This window comes from Tenrec ecaudatus, chromosome 7 (assembly GCF_050624435.1).
Source record: "Tenrec ecaudatus isolate mTenEca1 chromosome 7, mTenEca1.hap1, whole genome shotgun sequence".
In the NCBI taxonomy this organism is placed as follows: domain Eukaryota; kingdom Metazoa; phylum Chordata; class Mammalia; order Afrosoricida; family Tenrecidae; genus Tenrec; species Tenrec ecaudatus.
In genome coordinates, this window is record NC_134536.1 from 35,122,031 (window position 1) to 35,145,632 (window position 23,602).

General features: G+C 43.6%; 1 protein-coding gene across 3 annotated transcripts in view; it reads right to left on the minus strand.

Moving 5' to 3' along the window:
- Window positions 1-23,276, minus strand: part of TBPL1 (TATA-box binding protein like 1) — a 32,432-nt gene extending 9,156 nt beyond the window's left edge. The window contains exon 1 of one of the 3 annotated variants that reach the window (XM_075554513.1): window positions 22,683-22,755. The gene's annotated coding sequence lies outside the window, so the exon portion shown is untranslated. Of the gene's footprint in view, window positions 1-5,314; window positions 5,437-22,682; window positions 22,756-22,956 lie in introns of those variants that run through there. The other 2 variants (XM_075554515.1, XM_075554512.1) reach the window with 2 other exon arrangements.
- Window positions 23,277-23,602: the final 326 nt, after the last annotated feature.

The following is a 23,602-nucleotide window of genomic DNA, read 5'->3' on the forward strand; positions in this document are numbered from 1 at the left end:
CCAATTCAGACTCAGAGGGCTCTAGAGTGGCTTTCTGAAATTAAATCTGTATGAGAGCAGTCAATCTCATCTTTCTCTCGCAGAATGGCTGGTGGGTGTGAACCTCTGACCTTGCAGACAACAATCCTATGTTTCCCTCACAGTACTGTCAAGGTTCCTTGAGAGTGAACCGCAAAGAACAATTCCTGAAGGAGAAACTGTGTGTGTGTTTAAAGTACTAAATTTACTATTTCCTAATGGTTTTCCTGTCTAACAAGCTAAAACAAATTGATTTTCATTTACTACTTTGGATCCCTAAACTAATACACTGTCGGAGGAGAGGCTACAGAACACTATCAGGGAGGCTACAGAACTTATCAAAAATTTTAAAAGGTAACGCAACTATTTGTGAATGCAAACAAAACTTGAAATTTTTAAAATTAGGTTATGGTAATAGTTCATCATAAATTATTGTGTCCTAATTAGAATAGTAACCTGGCAAGCTGCCTCAGGAAATATTACAGTCTTACTAGCTTTTCAATGAAGGATAAAATGTTAAAAAAAATCAGTACTCTTCTACTTAAAGGGCATCGTAAAAAAAGATTCGACATTTTTACAGTGGTTTGAAAAAAGACTCATTTGCCAATCGGTGTACTTATTTTGTAAAACAAGAAAATAGTACTGGATATTACCAAAGAATCACTTCTTAAAGCTAATAATATGAAACCACTTTTTAAAATACAACAGAATGACAATCCAGTGAAAAAGACAAATTGCTTCCTTCAAAGCACCTGAAGGCCTGTCGGACCTCCGTTAGCTGCAAGCGCAGCTACGCCGTTTTATCCAGGAGTAAGAGAAAGGGCTGTCTGAGCAGGCTGCACTCCCAGTGTTACGAGACAAAATGACCCTAAGGGAGATGCAAACTATTTAGGTTATCACTGAAAATATACCCACAACTTGGTTTAGTGTTGGGGGGGGAGTGTTCTAAGAAATATGATGGGCACTACGTCCCATCAGGGATGAAACATTCTGAATGGTTTACCACTATCATTGTCCCTACTTGGAGCCCTGGTGGCACTGAGGGGTAGGCACTGGACAACCGAACCATGAGGTAGGGAGCTCAAAATGCAGCAGCAGCTCCACAGGAGAAAGATGAGACCACTTGCTTCCCTTAAAGATTTACAGACTATTTAAGATAATAGAGGGTTGCTAGGTGTCCAATCGACTCAATGGTAGAAAGTGGGATGGTACCTCTAGTTCAGCATGTTGACATTTCCTACTAAATTCTGAGTTCCGTGAGGCTAAAGACTATCAGAGCCCAGCATCAAACCTGGCATAGAAAAGGTATTAAATGAAAAAAAAAAGGTATTAAATGATTATTTTATGAATGAATTATATAAAACCTTTCAACTTCTATCTCTACTAAAGATATGATCTGCCCAAAATTCCACATTATGTATTTGAATATTGAGTATGCAAAACAGGTTCTATTAGCAAGCCTGACACTTTCCTTCCAAAACAGCCAATTTTCATCTATGAAAGAGCCAACAGCCATTTCTTCCCTACAAGCCTTCCAAACACAGTATCCTATGAATAGGCTATGATGTATATTTTATTACCGTTCATGCTGGTTTATGCTTAAGGCAAATGTTAGTCTTACTAACTTGTACAGTCCAAAGGGGAATGTGCTTAAGCATCGTCACAAACACAGTCTTTGAAAGTGACAATATTCAAAGTCGCAAAAGGGAGTTAATACAGTATAAAACACAAAAGTGGCAGAAAGCATAATACAGTGACTATGTACCTACCACTCAGCTGAATAATTACACTCGATGTTTCCCCCAAAACTTTTCTAAAATGACAGCCTCATCATCCCCAACCCCAGAAGAAACTTTCATTCTGAACCTGCTGTTTTCATCATTTTCATTGGTGTCTCTTAAACTTGCTATATATTTATTATATCCCTTAACTCAATTAAGCCATGATGTCAGATACATGGATGGAATTCTTGATATTTCCTTTAGAACTCATGTATCTAAGTCTGTCTGTCAGTTTATCATATTGCAGTGCCTTGCATGTTGATCAGATGCTGGAAGTTATGCCACTGGTATTTCAAATAGCAGCAGGGTCACCCATGGTGGATAGGTGTGGGCAGAGCTTTCAGACCAAGAAGAAACAAGGAAGAAGGGAGGCAGACCAATACTGAAAGGGTAGCGAAGGCAAACCTACCAGGAGTCACAGCGGAATACTGTCAGATGTACTGCCAGATGATGAGCCTCTCAGCTGGGAATGGGCTCAAAATATACCTGGAAAAACGCTGTCCCCTCCCAGCAGAATCAACCTTAGTGACATGGGTGGAGCAAAGTTTGGGGGGCCTTCATTTGATGTGTCATGATTCAAAATGACTAGAAACAACAGCAAACATCCATGAATAATTATAACAGAGAATGTATTAGTATGCATCTGGAAAACGTGGAAGTCATCAGAAATGAAATACACCACATAAAAACCTATATCCCAGGCAATTCAAGCAAACAAACAAACACTGCCAACAAACAAAGTCTGACTCACAGCAACCCTATCGGATGGAGCAGAACTGTCTCTGTGGGTTGTTAAGATTGTATATCTTACAGGGCGATGGGGATTTCAAACTGATCTCAAAGTTAGCAGTCCACCCACACCCCACTGTGCCACCAGGTGGGTCTCCTATAGAGCCTAGGAATTAGTGAGATGAACTGGACAGGAAGACTAATTTGAATTGAACATCAGGAAAATATAATACATGAAACAAAAGGCCATTAAATAAAAGACCAAAGGGACACTGAAACTTACTCTTGAGCACAGAGTAGCTTAAACAAATGGAAGACACGATGAAGTAAAAAAACGGAACAGGAATATCTTAAGAGCAGCTAAAGAAGATAGTATTAAAATGAAATGTGCAGAGACTTAAGAGTAGAAAATCCAAGAAGAATACACTCAGTGTGACTCTATTAGAAGGAAATTAAGAATAAAATTCAAGCTTCAAATTGAAGTATTAAAAAAAAATTTAGGGGGGGCTTTCTGGATTGTTGTTGCTTTTTTCTTCTTTTTAAAATCATTTTATTGAGGGCACATACAACTCTTATCACAATCCACACATACATCCATTGTGTCAAATGCATTTATACATTTGTTGCCATCATCATTCTCAATATTTTCTCTCTACTTGAGCCTTTGGTATCCGCTCCTCATTTTTCTCCTTCCCTCCCCATACCCCCTCTCTCACAAACCCTTGATAATTTATAAATTAGTATTATTTTGTCATATCTTACACTGGCCAGCATCTCCCTTCACCCACTCTTCCGCTGTCCGTCCCCCAGGGAGGGGATTATATATCGATCCGTGTGATCGGTGGTATCACTACTTTCATTATTGGTCCTGAGGGGTTTATCTGTCCTGGATTCCCTTATTTCCAGTTCTTACCTGTACCAGTGCACATTCCCTGGTTTAGCCAGATTTTTATTGAACAATATAGGAAGCATTAAAAAATGGAAAGAATACAAAGGTCCACTGTATCAAAAAGAATTAGTCACTGTTCTATCATTTTAAGAGGTAGCATAGGATCATGAACTGAAGGTATAAAGGAAAGCCAAGCTCCACTGAGGCACTGCTGAAGAGCAAGGCCCCAGGGCCCGAGGAAAGGAACACCAATGGAAATGTTTCCACGGTGATGGAACTCTGGAAGCACTCACTAGGGTATGACAAGTAATTTCGAAGATACTATCTGGCCAACCACAAGGACAGATCTATATTTCTGCCCATTCCAAAGGAAGGTGACTCCCCCAAATCCAAAATTTCCAGAATAGTATTTTAATATCACATTCAAGAAAAAATTTGCTGACGATTATTCAAGACTGTTTGCAGCTGAATCTCAACACAGAACTATCAGAAAAGCAAGCCAGATTCAAGAGAGGAAAAGAACACTGTTGGTGCCAGATGGATCTTGGCTGAAAACAGAATATAAAAAAAAGATGTTACTTGTGTTTTATGGACGTTGCAAGGATATTTAATTAAGTCGATCATAGCAAACTATGGATAACTTAACAACAGATGGGAGGATGGCGTGAGACCAGGAAGTATTTGTTCTGTTGTAGGGCCCCTATGAGCCAGAATCAATTTGATGGCACCTAGCAACACGTTCCAGTCAGATGAGTCTAAAACGCCCCTCTCTTGTACTACCCTCATCTGCTATGGTACCAAGGTTAAAACAAGCTTGTTCCATGAGTTGGGGAGATTTTGTGTTCTCTTTCTCTATGGAAGATAGTTCACAACATTTTGTCTGAAAACCATCTAGCTGTTTTCTTGTTTGGGAGGCTGTTAAAAACTTTCTTTATGATTGTAAGACAACCGATGACTTCTACTTCTTCTTGTGTCAGTTTTGGCAAATTAAAATTTCCAGAAAGTTTTCCATTTCTGACAAAATGTTAACAATTATTCTATCTAAAGAGTTGGCACCAAAGTGATTTTTCTTTTTTCTTTCTTCTTTTGTAGCATGTGCATTTTACAAAGATGTACATTAGGTTCAATATGAAGTTATTTACATATTATATATAAAGTTACATTTTTTTTAATTTAAATAGCAATAATTGACCCACTACCAAAACTTAATATTAAGACATGATCTTAAGTTAGATATTTTGCCTGGTTTCTGAAGTAAATATTAGTAAGAACCTACTTTGCCAACCTTCTCCTTCTAATAAAAAGCAAAGTTCAAAGCCACAGCTGCACAAACTTCCCGTGTCAGCATGAAAGTTGAAGTAGCCTCTTCCTAGCTCAATGATTTCATGGACAGACGGTGTGACCTTTATTTTGTGTCCTTTGATGTTAACTTAATAGTCACGAACATTACATTGAAGCAATTACCACAAGCTGCAATCGGAAATCATCACTTGGAAAACACTGCCACCTACTGGACTTTTATAATAAAATGCATCAAAGACCGACCACATTTTACAAGATTCTGCACTGGAAGAGATACTTAAATTGAAAAGCCACAGTACCATCATTAAGAACAAAGAAAAATAACGGCGAGGACTTAAAAAAAATTAAAAGACTAACTGTAAAGGTGATGAGAGAGAAAACTGAATGGTAGCAACTTAAAAACATGCACACAAGTTATACTGGAGGATTCTGAGGGAGGAGCTTCAAAGGTTTAACTACACTATTACCACCCACAATGTGCCATAGCAGAAGCAAAAGAACTGGAAGTAGATCAGTTTACAAACGCAACACGAACTCGAGAGCTCTTCTGGGGATCACATTTCTCAGAAGAAGAAACCGTGGTACAGTGCATTACCTGCTATGGCTGTTGTTACAGGTGCCATCAAGCCAATTCCCGCTCATCATGGCTCTCTGTACAGCTCGACGAAACACTGTCCAGGCCTGTGCTAGCCTCAGGACTGTGATGGTAAAGCCCGTGGTCGCAACTACTGTGCCAATCCACCTGGCCATGGGTCTTGCTGCCCTTCTACTTTACAAGCATGATGTCTTCACCACAGGCTTTGTAATTTCCGTCAACTGAACGGGTGGGACCATGCAACAAGGTGTAAGTAGAACAAAGTCAATTTAAAATGAACCTCTAGAAAGAAAAAGAGGAATCTCACTACCATCAATAAAGAGCCATGGACAGAGTGCATCCTTTGGACTCTGAGATTTTGGCACACTAAAATTCCTTGACCCAAGGGTCAAAGAGAGGTGACACCAAGCAGAGGCAGAGGGGCAGCAACAGTGGGTTCATAGTGCATAAAGCCAGTAAAGCTGGCTATGTTCTGGCAGGAGACTTCTTGCAGATGGAGAACCGCTAAGCACTTAACTGAGAGCCAGATGTGCTGACTCGGGACCTAGAACCGCTAAGCACTTAACTGAGAGCCAGATGTGCTGACTCTGGACCTAGAACCGCTAAGCACTTAACTGAGAGAGCCAGATTTGCTGACTCGGGACCTAGAACCGCTAAGCACTTAACTGAGAGCCAGATGTGCTGACTCGGGGATCTAGAACCGCTAAGCACTTAACTGAGAGCCAGATGTGCTGACTCGGGGACCTAGAACCTCTAAGCACTTAACTGAGAGCCAGATGTGCTGACTCGGGGACCTAGAGCTGAATGCCTTTAGATGGAAGTTTCTGGTATGAAGTGCCCACTAACAGTGCTAAAAGAGTTTTATAACATTGCCTAAGGGATCACATGGCTGAGAGCTCTGGCCACTACAATGAATTCTCAAGCCAGCAGAGAAGGCCTTGAGAGAGATGCTTGGTGTTAAATTAGGAGCAAAGAAGGTGGGAGAGGTGGAGGCATTCTGAACTCCACCTCATATGCATCAGTCTTGGGCTAATGCTGAATTTGTAAAGTGAGAGGAGACAAATGCTACCCCCATGCAGTTCTTATAGAAACCCAGTCAGGTTTAGTGCAGCAAACCTTTGTGAGATGACAGCAGTGTGGGCAGTCTTGGTGCCGGAGGGAGATGGAAAGAAGACAGCTATTTGGGGGATTCAGAGTGAACAGTTTGATGACTGAATTTGGGGATTAAAACCAGGAAGATGGTGGCTTACTCCATGTTTATGAACTCAGATAATATTTTAAGAGATAAGCAGCACTGGAAGGAATGCACGTTTGCAAATGATATTGGGCAAGGGACAGGGGAGAAGATTAAGAAAGGGGGCAATTCAAAGTTTAAGTTTGGGGCATATTGAACTTAAAGAACTAGTAAAAACATTCAAAAAGGAATAATGAGTACCCAGTGTTGTAAAAGTCCATGTCCACAGCTCAGGGCAGGTCTAGGTCTAGATTAAAGATGAAAATTTGGAAGCTCTAGTTTCTATGCCCTCGAGAACGGTGTAAGTGAATTAAAACCATCACGGGTGAAATCGCATCTATGGAACTGTAGCAGTTACGTAATCTGTCAACTTGAGCGTGTGGTGGAGCCTCGCCAGACAATCAGGTGATAGCCAATGGTGCCTCTGTGTGGGCATGCCTTCTCCTGAGGATTCTGGGAACTCCTGCCTTCCTCCCTGGAGGTGGGACATATACTCTCCCTGCAAGACATTCCTGTTGGCAAGCCACATGGAACTAAACTGATGGAACCAGAGCCCTGGAGCTGCAGGAGCCATGTGGAGACCCACACCAGAGCTGAGATACTTCCACACCACTGGATCTACAAGACTTTCTACGCACTGGCCTGTGATCGTCCTACATTCGGGGTCATTGTATGTTGTTGCATAAGTCCGAAGAGGAATTTATAGTATTGGACATATTGGCTAATATCGGACTAATGGACTTGATCTGGCTGGGCTGGGATGTCTTCATAGTAGACAATTACTCTTTATACACAGATGAGTGTCTATGAATTTGTTTCTCTTGTCGACCTTGAACCTAGAAATAGCATTAGGAAGACTGAATGTGCCTACTCTCAGCTCCTTTAACAAACTACTCTGCAGACCACTCTCCCAGCAGTTCCCCGCACTGTACTGGAGTGACAGTGACGTTTTCTATTTATACACACCTCTCTGGTGAATGGAAGCCTCCTCAGAATCATGATCAAATCATACTTTTATTTTTGTGGCCTAGTCTTGGCATAGTTCCCAAGACACTGTACACATTCAACAATGTGTAGCGGAGTTTAATTGTTAACCTGAGACTTTCAAAAAGCAATTTGTTCTCTTTCTCTCTTACACGCTGGTACACACACACAGCAATAACCCAAAACAGTCAGACTGTGGAGCGAGTGCTTGCCTTAAATCCAAGCTGTGTGACCTTGAGTAAGTTACCGAACACCTCGGGCCTCAGGGACCGCGCTGGGCACATAGGCCAGTCCCGGTACCTAGTGCAGGGCGCTGTGAAGAGTCCTGTAAACATCCAGCATAGGACTCGCACAGGGTAAGCGTTCAAACTGAGCTACTCTCATTCTCACGATTACTATCTCCTGTATTCATCTTTCACGAATAGAAAAAAGTTCTAGCCTCCTGGTTATTCCTGCTACAGTCTGGAACACAAAAGAGGGTAACTTTCCTTCAGGCCTAACAGCAAGGAGCAAAAATACTTTAGTTCTGATGGGTCTGGTAAACAAAATTAGCCTTAAAGACCCAAAATCTGAGAGTGATTTTAAAATCATTTCAAATCAAAATAACAGTTACAAAGTTGTTGGTGATGGGACGCTTTCTTTTGTTGAGGGCAGGGGGCAGCAAGACTCATAAGGGAAAAAGACAGAAAACCCCTGACTGAAATCTATTGAACCAAAGCTATTTGCCCTCAGCTCTAACTTGTGATGGCGCACGTATGTCAGAGCAGAAATCAATCTTTGTTCCATAGAGCTTTCAATGCTGATTAATTGAAAGTAGATCTCCAGGCCTTTCTTCCAGAGTGCCTCTGAGTGGACTCAAACCACTCAGAAAGACCGATGTGTTACTCCTTTTTGACTATCCAGGGGCCCGGCCAAGAACATAGTGTACTGCACAAGGTCTTTTGCTAACTGTACTTCCTTGGTGGGTCAATGTGTGCTGTGTTGGGTTGCTAACCATGAGGTCAGCAGTTTAAAGGCACCAGTTACGTTTTTGGAGAAGATGAGGCTCTGTGCCCGCAGAGACTTACAATCTGGAAAACGCTCTAGAGCAGTTCTACTGGGTCCTACAGGGTCACTAAGAGTCAAAATCAACTCAGTGGCAGTGAGTAGGTAGTTGCAAAAACTGGCCAGTTAGAGAGTGATTTGGATTAAAAGTTGCAACAAAAGCTCTATGTTCAGTTCATTTAAATGATAAGATATCAGTTTTCTGGAGGAGGTCTTCCATGTGTTTCTATCTTCCCCCATTATTGACTACCATTTAAAAAATCTTTGGGAGGTTTTATCCCTTTTTAAAGAATGTTGACATTTGTTCTTAAAAAAACAACCCCATTGGCCTTTAAGCTGATACAATAGCATTTTCTTCACATGTCGTGCTCAGATGGAAGCAACTTGATGGCAACTGTTTTATTTTCACTTGCAAGTAATTGTTAATTCACCAGGTAGCTAATCAAGGAAACACTGTTTCAGCTTCTGGGTGGTGTCAGCACTGGTAAACTGGAGGCTGCGCAGACTTCTCTGGACACTTGATTTTATGACAAAGGGATTGAGACAGGGTTCAAACTGGAGTGGCTGATACAGAACCAAGACTGGTCAAAGGAAAACACTATACGGTGAAAAACAACAGGTAAGTTTTCCTAGTTTAACAGTTTCCTTTTAATGGAGTTTGCAAGTTTTACCCTTTATATAAAATTTTGTTCCAGTACAGACCTGTTTAACTAAAGTTTAAGTCATGGTTGACTGCCATTTAAAAAAAAAGGTTAGATTACAAAATTAGCAAAGTGGGAAACAGTGCACAAGGTTTAAGCTATTCTGGTTATACAACAGTAAGGTAAGTGTCAGAAATGCAGCGCTTTTAAAGCGCACAAGATTATAATAGAACCAATATCCTTTCTAACTGCAAGCAGCACTAGTTAATTTAATTTTACTCGTAACTAGTCAGATCTTTCGTAAGAATGGGTCACTGAAAAGATATATATGGAGAACTTGTCTAGAGATCAAAAGAAAGATATAACTTTTAAAAAATTGAAAACCAAGTCCTGTAGGAAAACTGAACAAAGAAAAGCAACTTAAAACTAGTAGCACTGTGCACTGACTAATTTGATGAACATGCCAGTAAAACAAAGCAAAGTGAAAGGAACTTGCTAACCAACTGGAACACTGAATCAGAACTATCAAGAAAAAGCTAAAACAAGCAAAATAAAGCTTACCTAGGCTCACCTCCCAGAAACACTGATGTAATCTGGGGTTAAGGCTCTAGTGATATTGTGGGGGGTTGTTTTGTTTCCATTTCAAGATGAGTCTCCACTTTAACAACATTGCATTGAAATGTCACAATAAAACCAAAAAACCAAACTCACTACCATGCTGACTCATGATGACCCTAGATGGCCGGGTAGAACTGAACTGTCCCTGTGAGTTTCTAAGACTGTAACTCTTTAAAGAAGTAGAAAGCCTCGTCCTTTTCCCGAGGAGCAGCTGGTGGTTTTGAACTTGCACAATTGGTCATCAAAATACCCTTTGAGTAGGTCCTTATCAGAGTAGTTTCTAATCAAGATTCCACACTATTTACCAGGTCTTGTTGCCTTAAATCGCATTCATGTGATTAAAACATTACAAGTTGCCTTCATGGTGCTGAAATGTTAGGATTGAATGACCCATTGCTGAACCCAATGGTGGACCTGAGGCTCTCTCCTGCTAGACCTTTCCAGATTATAAAGTACTGGATACTATGATACTCAGAATTCTCCTTGGATCCAGATCCTGGGTTTGTTCTCCTTCCACCTCAAACGCCGTTACTAGATGCCACTGAGTTGCTTCTGACTCCTAGCAAGTCGACGGACAACAGACGGAAACCCTGCCTGGTCCTGCACTATCTTCACAATTGTTCTGACCTTTGAGTGCATTGTTGCAGCCCCAGTGTCAACTCACCTTGGAGAGGGCCTTCTTCTCCACTGCCCTCCGCTTTACCAACCATGGGTCCTCTCCAGGGACTGACCTCTCCTGACAACATGGCCAACACCTCCAATACTAGTCCTACAATCAGAAGTCCTGACTAAGGTCCAGAGTAGTTCCTGAAGAAGCACACATGAGGTGTCGAAGGGATCAAGTATAAGGCATCATCAGAACAAAAAAAACATCTTACCATAGTGAATGAAGGGGAAAGTGCAGAGTGGAGACCCAAAGCCCATTTGTCGGCCACTGGAGTTCCCCTTGCAGAGGGGTCTAGGGTAGGAGATGAGTCAGTCAGGGTGCGATGTAGCACCGATGAAGAATATAGCTTTCCTAAAGTTCCTAAATGCTTCCTCCCCCACCAACTATCATGATCTGAATTCTACCTTGCAAGTCTGGATAGAGCAGAGGATGTACACTGGTGCAGATAGGAGCTGGAGGCACAGGGAATCCAGGGCAGATGATGCCTTCAGGACCAGGGGTGTGAGTGGTGATACTGGGAGGGTAGAGGGAGAGTAGGTTGGAAAGAGGGAACCGATTACAAAGATCTACATGTGACCTCCTCCCTGGGGGACGGACAACAGAAATGTGGGTGAAGGGAAACATAGACAGGGAAAGATATGACAAAATAATAATTTATAAATTATCAAGGGCTCAAAAAAATTATCAAGGGCTCATGAGGGAGGGGGGAGCAGGGAGGGAGGGGGAAAAAAGAGGACCTGATGCCAAGGGCTTAAGTGGAGAGCAAATGCTTTGAAAATGATGAGGGCAAAGAATGTACAAATGTGCTTTACATAATTGCTGCATGTATGGATTGTGATAAGAGTTGTAAATAAATTGTATGTATACTTGAGGAAGCGTTGTTTACTTATTTTCAAAAGGGTTTATTATCCATAAAACGTTAAAAAAAAAAGCACCATCTTAAATCTTCTTGCTCTTTATGCTTGCCAGCTTCAACTGCCATACAGAAGTGTATCGTTCCCATGGTAATTCTGACCAAGCGGATCTCAATCTACATGCCCAATGGTCTATCAGGCATAATCACTAAGCCAGCACATCCAATATAGAACACACGAATCCCCTCCAAAATATGTGCTCTCTTTAGATCCTTAACTTAAGTTGTTATCCAAAACTCACTCATCTGAGTCGGAAATTTCAGTCACCCTTCATATCTCCTTCCCACTCCCTAAACCCAGTTAACTTCTAATGTAGCCCCTTTTCTGCATCCAGAGCAACAGTGTTTGAATTGAGGCTCTCGCACCAGCTGTTTCAGCTACCACCTCTGAAGGGGACTCACTTTACTGTCTCCTCCAGCAATTCCATCTACAAATAGCTACTAGAATTAGCTTTCAAATTGTGCCACGCCCCTGCCCAAAGAACACTCTCGTGGCTCTCTTCAGCAGTCAAACAGAATCTCATCTGGTTTGCATGCTCCGTGCTTCACAATGTCTGCAACCTTCCTTTCAGAACCCAAACTTCCACTTCCAACACACCTTACCATTCTCACCTTTCTTCCACTCTCTGAACCTTTCTTCCACAGGAGAACCTTTCATGACCTCCTGTCTCGAATGCCCCTGTCCTCATCTTTGCCTGCTTTCATAGTCCATATGCAACGACTGTGACTGGGCACTGTGGCTAAACCCAAGACCACTGCCATTGCGCCAATTCTATCGGACCTTTAAGCCAGAGTTGAACTGTGCCCATAGGAGTGTGGCAGTTACATACGTTCATGTCAACTTAATGATTAGGTATAGGGCTGGAGTCTAGCCTGCCAATCAGGTCATAGCCTGATGATGACTCCTTGTGGGCGTGGCCTTCTCATGAGGATTCCGGGAACTTCCTCTTTTTCTCCAGAGGTGGACCACACACTCTTTCTCTGCTTCGCCTTCCTGTTGACAAGCCACATGGAGGCACACTGATATCAACCAAAGCCCTGGAGATGCGTCTACCACCCTTGGATCCACAGAACGTTCCACCCACTAGCCTGGATCTTCCACATTCAGCATCATTACATATGCTGCATGAGTCTAAAGAGGAATTTATAGATTAATATCAGACACAGGACTAATATCAGACTTATGGACTTGATCTAGACTGGGATGTCTTCTCAAGATTCAATTGCTCATTGATATAAAGCTCTCACACACACATATGAATGTCCCTGATTGTTTCTCTAGTCAACCTGGCCTAATGCAAGGACACAGTAGAATATCCCCCCTTTGAGTTTCCAAGACTGTAACTCTTTACCAGAGCGCAGACAGCCTCATCTTACTCCCTCGGAGAAGCTACTGGATTCCAATCCACTACATAGCTCGGTTCCTTGCACTGTAGCTAGACACTGAGACTATAGCTCAGAACCAAATAGCCCTGTAAGCAACCTTCACAGCACATACACTGCAGTAGAGCAAACAGACAATACATAAAAGCAATTTAAAAATGACAGAACATCCTCTGTGTTACAAAAGAAATACAAAGGATGCCATGAGAACTTTATGAGGAAATTCCAAAACAGCCTCTCCACCTCCTCACTTCCTGAAGTGAGATCTAAGAAAGACAATGAAGGAGCCAGCTCAGAAAACCTAGGACAAGAGCAGCCTCAACAGAAGGTAGCCCCAAACCCCCAGGCTCTCCCACCACACACTACCATAATATACTGCTGGTCTACTCCTGGAGCACACCTTCACCTCTCAAATTGGTGTATGGTCTACTTCTGCACAAAAACTCCTGAAGGGAAACAGTTCCAAGAGCTTTTACACCTACAGAAATGTAATACAGCTTCTGATATAAGGACATGACAATTTTCATTTAAAACACACAAACAGCAGTTTTGATAAATGAGGAGGCTTCAGAAATTCATGAAAAACTCCCTTATCTTTCTATTCTGTTTCCCCACCAAAGTCCTGAATGGGGGCCCCTCTTATACTCTCCCAAGAGTTACCCTTCTTTCTTCCCCGACAGGTCCTGACTGACTCAAACCTTAGGGCAATTCCATGATCATTCTCAGGTCAGGCTCAATCATCCAATTAAACAGAGTTGAGCCCTAGTGTCACAGTGGTGTTTATGAGATGGGCTGTGAACCTCGAGGTCAGCAGTGGTTGAAACCACTGACTGCTCCACGGGAGAGAGACCAGGCTTTCTAGTTCCACAAAGAGTTACAGTCCGGGAAATCCAGAGGCGGCTCTACCCTGCCCTATAGGATCGCCATGACTAAGAAATGACTCAATGGCAGTGAACTTTTGAGAATGCTAGAGCTACTTTTACAAAGTGAGACTAAGGATAACAAGACAAATAATTTAAGAATATGGTTTCAGACATCTTAAATGATTTCACTCTAAAAAGTCATAAGCAAAACACCTAGAAACGGTCAATCGAGAAAGCACACGTTCTGAAGGTGGATATAAGTCTTGCAAGCATGCCAAGTTCTTTTTGCACTACGTTGGAGTTTCGACTCACTAGCCAGGCAAAAGTCTTCTCAATTATACTGATCTTAAAGATTTACATTAGCAATATGCTCTGGATGGGGTGACAGAACTATCATTCACATAACTATTATCAACACTGCACAGCTGACCAACGTCACAGTCTTCATGATCAGGCCCCTCATCTCACCCCAAAAAGGAGCGCCTGGCATAGAGTTTAAGAAGGCATGTGGGCCGTGAGACGAACAGACTAAGCCTATGTTGAGCACAGTATAAAGGCCATGCCTTCATTGTGGCTGTGGGTCCTTCCACAAGCAAAGACCCTGGAATGTGACAAATTCATGAGCAACGAAAAGATGCTCATTTTAATGTCACTAGTTTGTACAGGCTGACAAGTAACTAAAGGTATACAAGAAGCTCACCAAACTATAAGTAGGTAAGAAAAAACTCTGAGGCACTACAAAAGTTATCTGGTCATTACAAAAGAATAGGATAGGTCTTGTTCCACAAAAGTTTCTCATTGAGGTTCAGAAAATGATCCAGCCACACCCACCGCTTTACATTCCAACTCACAGTGACCTTGTAGGACAGAACAGAACTACTTCCTGGGGTGTCCAAGGGTGTACGTTTTCACAGAAATAGGCTGCCGTAGTTGGCCTCTGGGGCACCGATGGTGAGTTCAAACCCCTGACCTTTTAGTTAGTAGCCCAACTTGTAACCCACACCACACATCACCAGGGCTCCATCAAATAAAGGCAGGCTCTATAAATTTTGAGTACAATTCAAATACCAATGAATGTTTGTCCTTACACTTTTATCATCTTCCTATCTTAGGAAAGCAACATCTATCCCTGAAACATGTGTACTAGAAAGAACAAAAGGAAATATCAACAATGAAGATCTTTGTCCCAAGCTGGTAAGCCCCTTGGAGATAGACCTCTTTCCCAAAATATCCTCCACACAGTCTTCCTGAAAAAGCAAAACAAAATGCCAAAGTCACTGCCACTGAGTTGATTCTGACCCTGGCGCCCCTTGTGTTAGAGGACCAAAGCCACACTGCTCTCTAGGGTCTTCGCCTGGCAGTGATCCTGCCAGATGCAGGTCACTAGACCTCTCTCCCACAGCACATACTGCTGGATGGGTGGGAACTGCAGACCTTTGGGTTAGCAGTCTTCGCACATTTTCTGTGCCCCCAGGGACAAGTCCCCAAACGAAACCCATTGCTACTGAGTAGACACTGACTCAAAGTTCTTTAAATAACACACACACACACACACACACACACACACACGAGGTCCGCCCCCCAGCCCCCAAAAGAGCTGGAATTTTTTTCAAAGCTAGGTATTTACATTTTTTAACAAAACAACCTTATAATCTTCAAAGTACTCTACATTACACTTAGTACATTTGTTAAATCTGCCATTCCATTCTTGGAAACATATTTCAAACTCATTTACATAAACATTCAAAACTCATTTCCAAACCCATGTACATTTAAAGCAAAGTTCATTTACAATATTATATGAATCTCGAAAGCATTCTACAAAAACAAATTTTAACTAAAAAAAAAGACCTGATATTAGGCAAAATCAGAAACTATCTGTGAATTATTTTAAGCAGAAAAAGCTCTTTTTGAGTAAGCACTTTCAAGTGCCCACACAGCTCAACCAACACAATCGGACTTAGCTGTAACAGTGCCATTGTCACCTGCAGCCTAAACAAAGCTATAATCGCCACATTTATTTCCCTGGTTAAGTCACCTCAATAGATGGCTTTAACTTTACTATAAACAAATAACTTTACGTTATGCAGTCACTCTTGAGCCACATGAATTATTGGAGTAGAGCAGCAGTTTCAACTACTTCTAAAATTACAAGAAAGCTCCTACTTAGCACATTTCTAGTGACACCGAAACTCAAGTAAATGGCTTGACACTGACACTAAGTAGTTTCAAGTTTACTATCAATTAAAGGCATACAAGTGAAACCCAGTGTCTTCTAAAGAAAGACTAATTCTGCCAAATGAAACCACTGGGGTCTATTTCTTTGATTCAGAAGTGCCATCCAGATAAACAAACAGTCAAGTCCACAGGGAAATGGCATCTCAATAGCTGCAACACAGTGCCAGCCCAGGCTCTGTTGGCCTGCCTTTTCCAAGAAACAGAGATGTCTCTTTTTATTTGGTCCATCTGCCATAAGTGATAACCAAAAGCCTTTGTGACAATTCAAAGTTAAAACAAAAGCATTACCGGCAGCCCCAAATCTACAAGCAGAGATGGCCACAAAGCGTTTCCCTGCGACAGTAGAAAGCCCCTAGGGCATCGGTTCTCAATCTGAGGGTCTCACGACCCCTTTGGGGATCAAACGACTTTTTCACAGGGGTCACCTGATTCATAACAGTAGCAAAATTACAGTTATGAAGTGCCAACAAAAATAATTTTATGGTTGGGGTCACCACAACATGAGGAACTGTATGAAAGGGTCACGGCAGTAGGAAGGTTGAGAACCACTGACCTAGGGGGAAAGCAAAGCATCCAGGTGGCCTACCAGCTCACCTTTCACAGACTAAGAATCCTGGTGGTGTTGTGGGCTAGGCCTTGGGCTGCTAGCTGCGGGGGTGGGGGTGGGGTGGGGGTGTGGGGGAGGAGTTCAAACGTAATCTGCAGCTCTACAGAAGAAAGATGAGGCTGACTGTTCTCTTGAAGATTATTTTAGTCTGGGAGCCCTACACAGGGAGTTTATGAACCCTGATGGCTTGGGGTCCTCACACTTTTAAACAGGGGGCCAGTTCTCTGTCCCTCAGACACGTTGGAGGGCCGGACTATAGTTTTTTTTTAAATATATGAACAAATTCCTATGCTCACTGCACATATCTTATTTTGAAGTATAAAACACCCAGCGGGCCGGATAAGTGTCCTCAGCGGGCCGCATGTGGCCTGCGGCTGTAGGTTGAGGACGCCTGGTACTAGTGGGCTGAATACGGACGGAGCTGTTGGCCAAAAAGGGAGCAGTCTGAACCCACCAGTCACGGTGAAGAGTAGGCTGCCTGATCCCGTAAAGATTTCAAATGTCTTAGGTCCCCAAAGGAGGAGTGCTACCCTGTCCTATGGGGTTGCTACCAGCTGAACTGGACTAGATGGTCGCTGGAAAGCACTAAAGGGTGTAGGCTTGTTTGGTACTAGTACCACCACTACTGGCACAATCAAACTAGACTCTAGAGCAGAGCAGAACCGCTCCTGTAGGGTTTCCAAAGCTGGTGGGTTCTAAGCGCCAACCTTTCAGTTAGCAGGCAAGCCCTGGGTTAGGCGGTGTTTTAGTTATTGTAGCTCTTCTATCCAAAGTCTCTAACTCACACCAAACGACCTTTTCCGGCATGGGTCTGGTAAGAAGGTGAGGTGAAGAAACTGATAGGATTCACCTGTGACTAATTGTGACTAGGATTCCCTGCAATGCCATCCTGCTAGCTATAAAATGAGCCCTCTGAGAAGCAGGAGGGATCTAGCTCACCACCAGCAAAAGCCAGGTGTAGAGCAGTGAGTCTCCTAGATCCAGAAGGCAGCTGCGACACCAGAGGAGCAGCAGCAGAACCAGGAGTCAGAACACGGAACAGAATGGTGGACTTCCCATCCCACAGAGCAAGTAAAGCTGAGAGTTTTCGTTCAGGGGGCTGGCTTACATGGTAAGGAACTACTGAACACGTACTTGGGGAAGCTGAGCTTGCTGACCCACAGAAGTACAGCTGAGTGTCTTCGGCGGAGGCTTACTGGAAGTGGCGTGGGTGCCTGTGGGCACTTCATTCAGGGAGCTGAGCTTGCTGATCCACTGAGCTTTAGCTGAATGCCTTCGGGTTGAGGTTTACAGAGGAATAGTAGAGCCCTTTGGACATTTACTAGGAGACCAAAAAGAAGTCTGTAATGTGTCCTGATAAACAACTGTATCCTGAGCATTTCTCACTTGCCTTACAACTTGTCAGTGTCTTAATAAACCCTTTAATGATGAATACTGACTGTGAATTCTGTGTAGCTGTTGCAATGGAGAGTAGAACCTAGAGATCAAGTAAAGGAAGCCACAGCCCTTAACCACGGTGCCACGTGGGACCCTCCACGGTGCCACCAGCTAGGATGTATTCAGCTGTGCTTGTGGATGCTAATCACTGTGCTAAGTGCCCTACTTACACTAAGTCTCACAGCAACCCTGAGATAGTACTAAAGAGAAACTGAGGCTCGAGCAGCAAAAGGACCTATTTCAGGCCAAATCAAGGCTGATTAAATTTTTTCCACTCATGACCTCTTTCCACCTGAGACTGGCAACATAGGCAATCACCGCCAGAATCACCGTAGATTCTTTATACGTTTGATTTGGAAGGAATTTTTGGTCGTAGCGTGTTCAGGAGCTTTTACTGTTGCTGATTTTTTTTTCTCAATCCCCACACTCCGTTATGAGACCCCATATGGGGTTGCAACCCAGTTTCCGAAGCTTTGATGTCTGTCACTGATAAGTTGCAGTTACGATGCTGAACCAAGGCAGCTGTCTACCTGCAGCCACAGTCGACACGCAGGCGGCCTCAAACTACAGCCACGTGCGGCCCGCCAAGGACATTTACCGGCCCACTGGGTGTTTTGTCCTGGTTTTTTTCTTTTACTTCAAAATACGCTATGTGCAGTATGCATAGGAATTTGTTCATATTTTTTTTAAACTATAGTCCGGCCCTCCAACGCATCTGAGGGACAGTGAACTGGCCCCCTGTTTTAAAAGTTTGAGGACCCCTGGACAGTCTTCAATACAACACTAAACTGCCCCCAACTCTAATCCAAAGAAAATGGAACTGATTTTGAGTAAAGGTTCATTCAAGGTTTGACAATCAGAACACTTGGACTTGAGCAGGGAGGAGGGTAACATCTGATACTTTGGAGCCCTTTAGGTAAAGGGAAAGTCTTTAACAGTTTCAAATAAAGGAAGTCTACTTTATATGAGGGTTTCTGCTTTAAATGCTAATGATCTAAAGTCTACAGACAGACATCAACCATGCTAAGCAAAATTTTGTACTAAGGCCACCCCACTTGTCCTGAGAAAACACAGTCCTGAACATATTTCCTGACTGTCAATGTTCTCTCTTCATGGTGAAAGTAGCCAACAGCCACACTGCTGAGCGACCTGGTCTTCTGAGGAACTTTAAAGATCCACAATTGCCTCTCACAGGACTCACACTTACCAGGAGTCCCTGGGCAGCAGGCCTCTCAACACAAAGTCACATTAGGAATTTGTTCACTCTTCAGTCACACAACACAGTGAGACCAGATGAGTAAAATTGCTGATGGTCTTAATTCCCTTCCACTAACGCCCTCCTCCTTCTAGAATCCCGCTCACTCGCTTGCTCTCTCTCCCACACACAGACAAACAAAGCCTCTCTCCTTTAAGAAAAAGGATGACTGGGTCTCTCCAAGAGAATTAAACTTGGTCTAAATGGTCTGGGAAGACCTGGGATCTTTATGTGCTTTAGTACTTGCTTGAAATTCCCCTAAGTGGCAAACCATTTTTTTTTATTGTTCTGAATTGGTCCTGGCAAAAAGTCTTTATCGCATTTAAATAATGTTTGCTGTCCATAACTCGTATCCCTACAACCAGGGTAACTAGCTAAACCCTCCCTATCAACTCACTAGAAGTAGAAAAAAATAAACACAAAACCATACATACATGTGCATGTACCGATACAATCTCCTGTTCATTCTCCAAACTTCAAAACACACACACACAAGAACACTCCGGGGCTTCAGTAGCCTCTAATTAGGCACGCTGAAGTACACACACCAGCAACTTTAGTAGCAGGCAGTAAGTAATAAAGGATTTCACATTCAATTTGTGTCTGTTGTCACCCTGCTTGTCGTTTCTCTGCAAGTGCCCAAGAAACAGCCTAAGAAGGAATACCTCTTCACCCAGCTTTGTACATTTGGTCTGGCATCAGGAGCATAAAGGAGCAAACCAGTAGGAATATAATTTCAGGAAAGCTTTAGTTCTTCAAATGTCACAATCCCACTAAAATTACAAAAATATCCTACCATCCTCCCATCCAAGCCTCCAAATCAATTTCAACTTTATTTTTCTTAACAGTAATACTGTCATCACATGATCTCTGATGCAACAGAAGGAAATCAATTACAGGTTATTACTGGTGTCTCACTTGAATTCAGCACTGACACACTCAACTAGGTTGTCTAGTCTTTGCAATTTTCAAATACTGTGTCAAATCCATAAGAAATAGCAGTCTCCAAATGTATTCAATTATATGCTTCATATTTATCATCCTACTTTATAGAAATCCTGCATATCCCATATATGTAAATATCCATTAAAGTTTTTGATGTGCCAATTTCTCACACAAAGAAAAATTGTGGCAATCACTTAAAAGTGTTGCCTCAAGTTTGGCAAAATATAATTCCAAGCAAATTTCAGTTGCAATATCAACAGAAATGATTTTTAAGAGCACAAATTATGAAAATCTGAGGTTCAAACTAAAACACACAACAGACTTTTCCCTTTAAAAAATGTTTCCAATCATAGTTGTTACACAATTATTAGTAGTAACTTGGAGTTCTAAAAAGCCTTTTGTTTGGCTGAGGGTAAATACTTTTAAATGTCTTATTCCAATGTAGTCTCTTGATTCTCTTATCTGTGCTGCTGCACAACCAGAATGAATCCAGAAGATCTGAAGTGACCAGCCCAACTTCTCCAAATAAAGGGGAGGCATTCAGAAGGAAATGCAAGAAAGTAACACAAACGAGAAAGATACACAAGTCAAGGGCATATGTGGAGAACACTGCAAGAAGCACAAGGGAGGAAAACACACACACACAGGATCAAAAATGATCTTGACTGGAACCCAGCTGCGTAAGGAGAGGAATTAAGACTACATCAAACCTGGGGGTGCAGTCATCAAGGAAGAAATTGGGCTGTGAATAAAAGTGGAAAGCTGGGAACTTGAAAACCATACCTCGCCTAAAGGCCAACAAACGATCCTTGAACTAACTACAAAAAGAAAAGAACACCAACCTCTTCCCTCAAAAACAGAGGAAAAGAAGCGACAACAGATAAAGTCTATGAACAGAAGCTGCCTTAGCCCTGAGATAGAAGGGATTCGCTAACTCTGACACCCGGAAAATCTTGGGACCCAACAGCTTCAGAGAGGTTACCCGTCAGCTTCTCCTTCACAGAACAACTATTCAGGCAAGATTGAGTAACGGTTAGCTCTTAAAATAACAATATGGGGCTTTCCCTCTTAAGAGTCTTGAGATGTAATTTTAAGATTCCCAAAGATTATTTATACTTCCCACCCATTAAAAACGACTGCCCACCTCTTTGCACACAGGGAGCATTCCTTCAACAAGAGATGGACCAATGAGCGATCAAAAGCTTAAAAGGAAAATGCTTGCCTGGTTCGATCCCTGTGTTCAGGCACTGGTCAGCCCATCAAGAGCACATATTGCGCAGGTCAGAAGCCATTTCTCATGCCAATGTTTAAGGGCAGAGACTTCTGAAAGAAAGGGGCTGAGGATATGCAAAGCCCTGCTCACCAAAAAAGGTAAGGGGCAATTCTAAGATGACACTGACATGAATGCTTCAGAGATTTCTGTATATTTTCATCTTTAATCTTCAACTTTAGACAGATTCCCAATGGACATAAAAAATCATGGTGTAGTGATTACAAGCTGGGCTGTAATCAGCATGGTCGGCAGTTCAAAACCACCAGCAGCTCCTCAGGAGAAAGAATGGGCTTTCTATGCTCATCCATAGTGACAGTGTCAGACACACACAGGGGTCTCTATGACTCAGCACTGACTCAACGGCAGTGAGTTTGGTTTAACTTGGAACTTTTCAATATGCCACATGAGTAAACCTCCTTTCCTGCCCTAGAATGGCTTCGAAGAGTATTGAAAGCATTAAGGCGCTTGTGATGTAAGGCGAACTAGGCATCTCAAAGCAGGGGTCATTTTTTTAAAGCCCCTTCTTGGTTTGAAGAGCTTGCCATCTTCTCAAACTTTCAAAGACTAGATTATGCCAGGATGGCTGAACTCTAGCCTCTCCAGACATTTCTCTGTTCTTTCAATGTTTCCCAGGGGGCCGGTATTGCCTCTTTCCACAAAAATCAGACCGTGCTTGTTGTCTTTCTTGAGCCACCAGTTTTTAAGAAACAATTCTTAACCCTAAACACAATACCCAGGCCCCCCGCTAGTTACCGCCACGCTAAAGGCGCTTCCGAACTGCAGGTGACGGATGCAGTGGGAGCTCACCGGCGTGGCTGGGCGCACTGAGTCTGATAGCCGGGCACACTGTCAGTCGGCAGTTGCACATCTCAGCAGCATCTTTTTTTAAGCTGTCAATTCTGGACGAGATTTACTTTTAGGGCTATCAGTAAGAGCTGTCCTTAGAACCTCATCTCTGCAAGGTCCTTCTCGCCAATTATTTTATCTTCCCCACTTCTAGGTCCTTAGTCATCAAACCTGATTTTGAATATATATATACAATAATGATAAATAAAGAGGGGCTGTTGGTAGTGCCAGGAACCGACCAGGCTGCAATTCCGGAGCCTTCCCTCCGCGGCAGAGGCCAGGGGAAGTTTTCTGAGACGCGACGGACCCCTAGCATCCTTCCCCGGCTCCTCTCGGATAAAGGAGTCAGAGGTGGGGGGTGTCTCCCTCAGTCTTCCCCAGGTGCGGCTAGCACGAAATATAACACCCCTCTTGACTTACCCCACACATCGGCTTGATACCGCGCTCGGGCAGTGACGCCCCACCCCCACACGTGATCCCCAAGGAGATCCCCAAATATCACCCTCTTCTCGCCGGGCTCACAGACCCACGTCCCCCACCCCAGCTCCGCTCGCCCGGCTGGCGCCCACACACTCCCCACCCCTCCCCGGGCACGGCCCCGGATCGCACGCCCGCTCCGCACCGCGCCGCCCCGCACCCACCGCCCGGCCAGCCCGCCGCCCCCGCCCCCACCCCGGGTCGCCGACGGGGTTACCGTGGGAAGAGGGGGCTGCGGCAGAGGACGCGGCGGCAGCGCTGCTGCCGGTTGCGTCGCACGCGAAGGATCAGCCGGAGGACGAGAATGATGATGAGGCGGGCGCGCTCCCCAGTCTCCATGGAACTCCCGCCCCGGCCCGTTGCTAGGAGCCCCCGAGGCTCGGGCTCCGTCTTTCGTGCTTTGTTGTTCCGGGTACGGGGCGGCCGCCGCTTCCCGCGACAATAAATAGAGGCGAAGCGAGGGAGCATCGAGACGGCGCGAGAGGGCTAGAGCGCCGCCGCCAGGAGCGCTCCTCGCCTCCTCGCTAGCCACTCGTTTCCGGCTCTCGCTGCTCCCGTCACTTTCTCCCTCCCCTTGCTGGCTCACTTCCTCCTTCCTGGTCCCAGCCCAGTCGGCTTTCTGCCCCGGAGCTAGGCCATCTGGGTGCTGCAAGGGAGCGCTCTAGTCTAAGGCAGTGGGTTAGACTTTTTTTTCAGCTCCAGAGCCCTTGGTAAGAATTGGGGGTGGGAGTGTGGGGATGTAGGATGTCTTTTGTATATTTTCAGTTGATCCCTAAACACGTTTGCATAATTTCTGCTATACGGGACACTATCAGTGGGCTTTGATTTTAATGTTGTTTTTTAAAAACATTTTATTACAACTC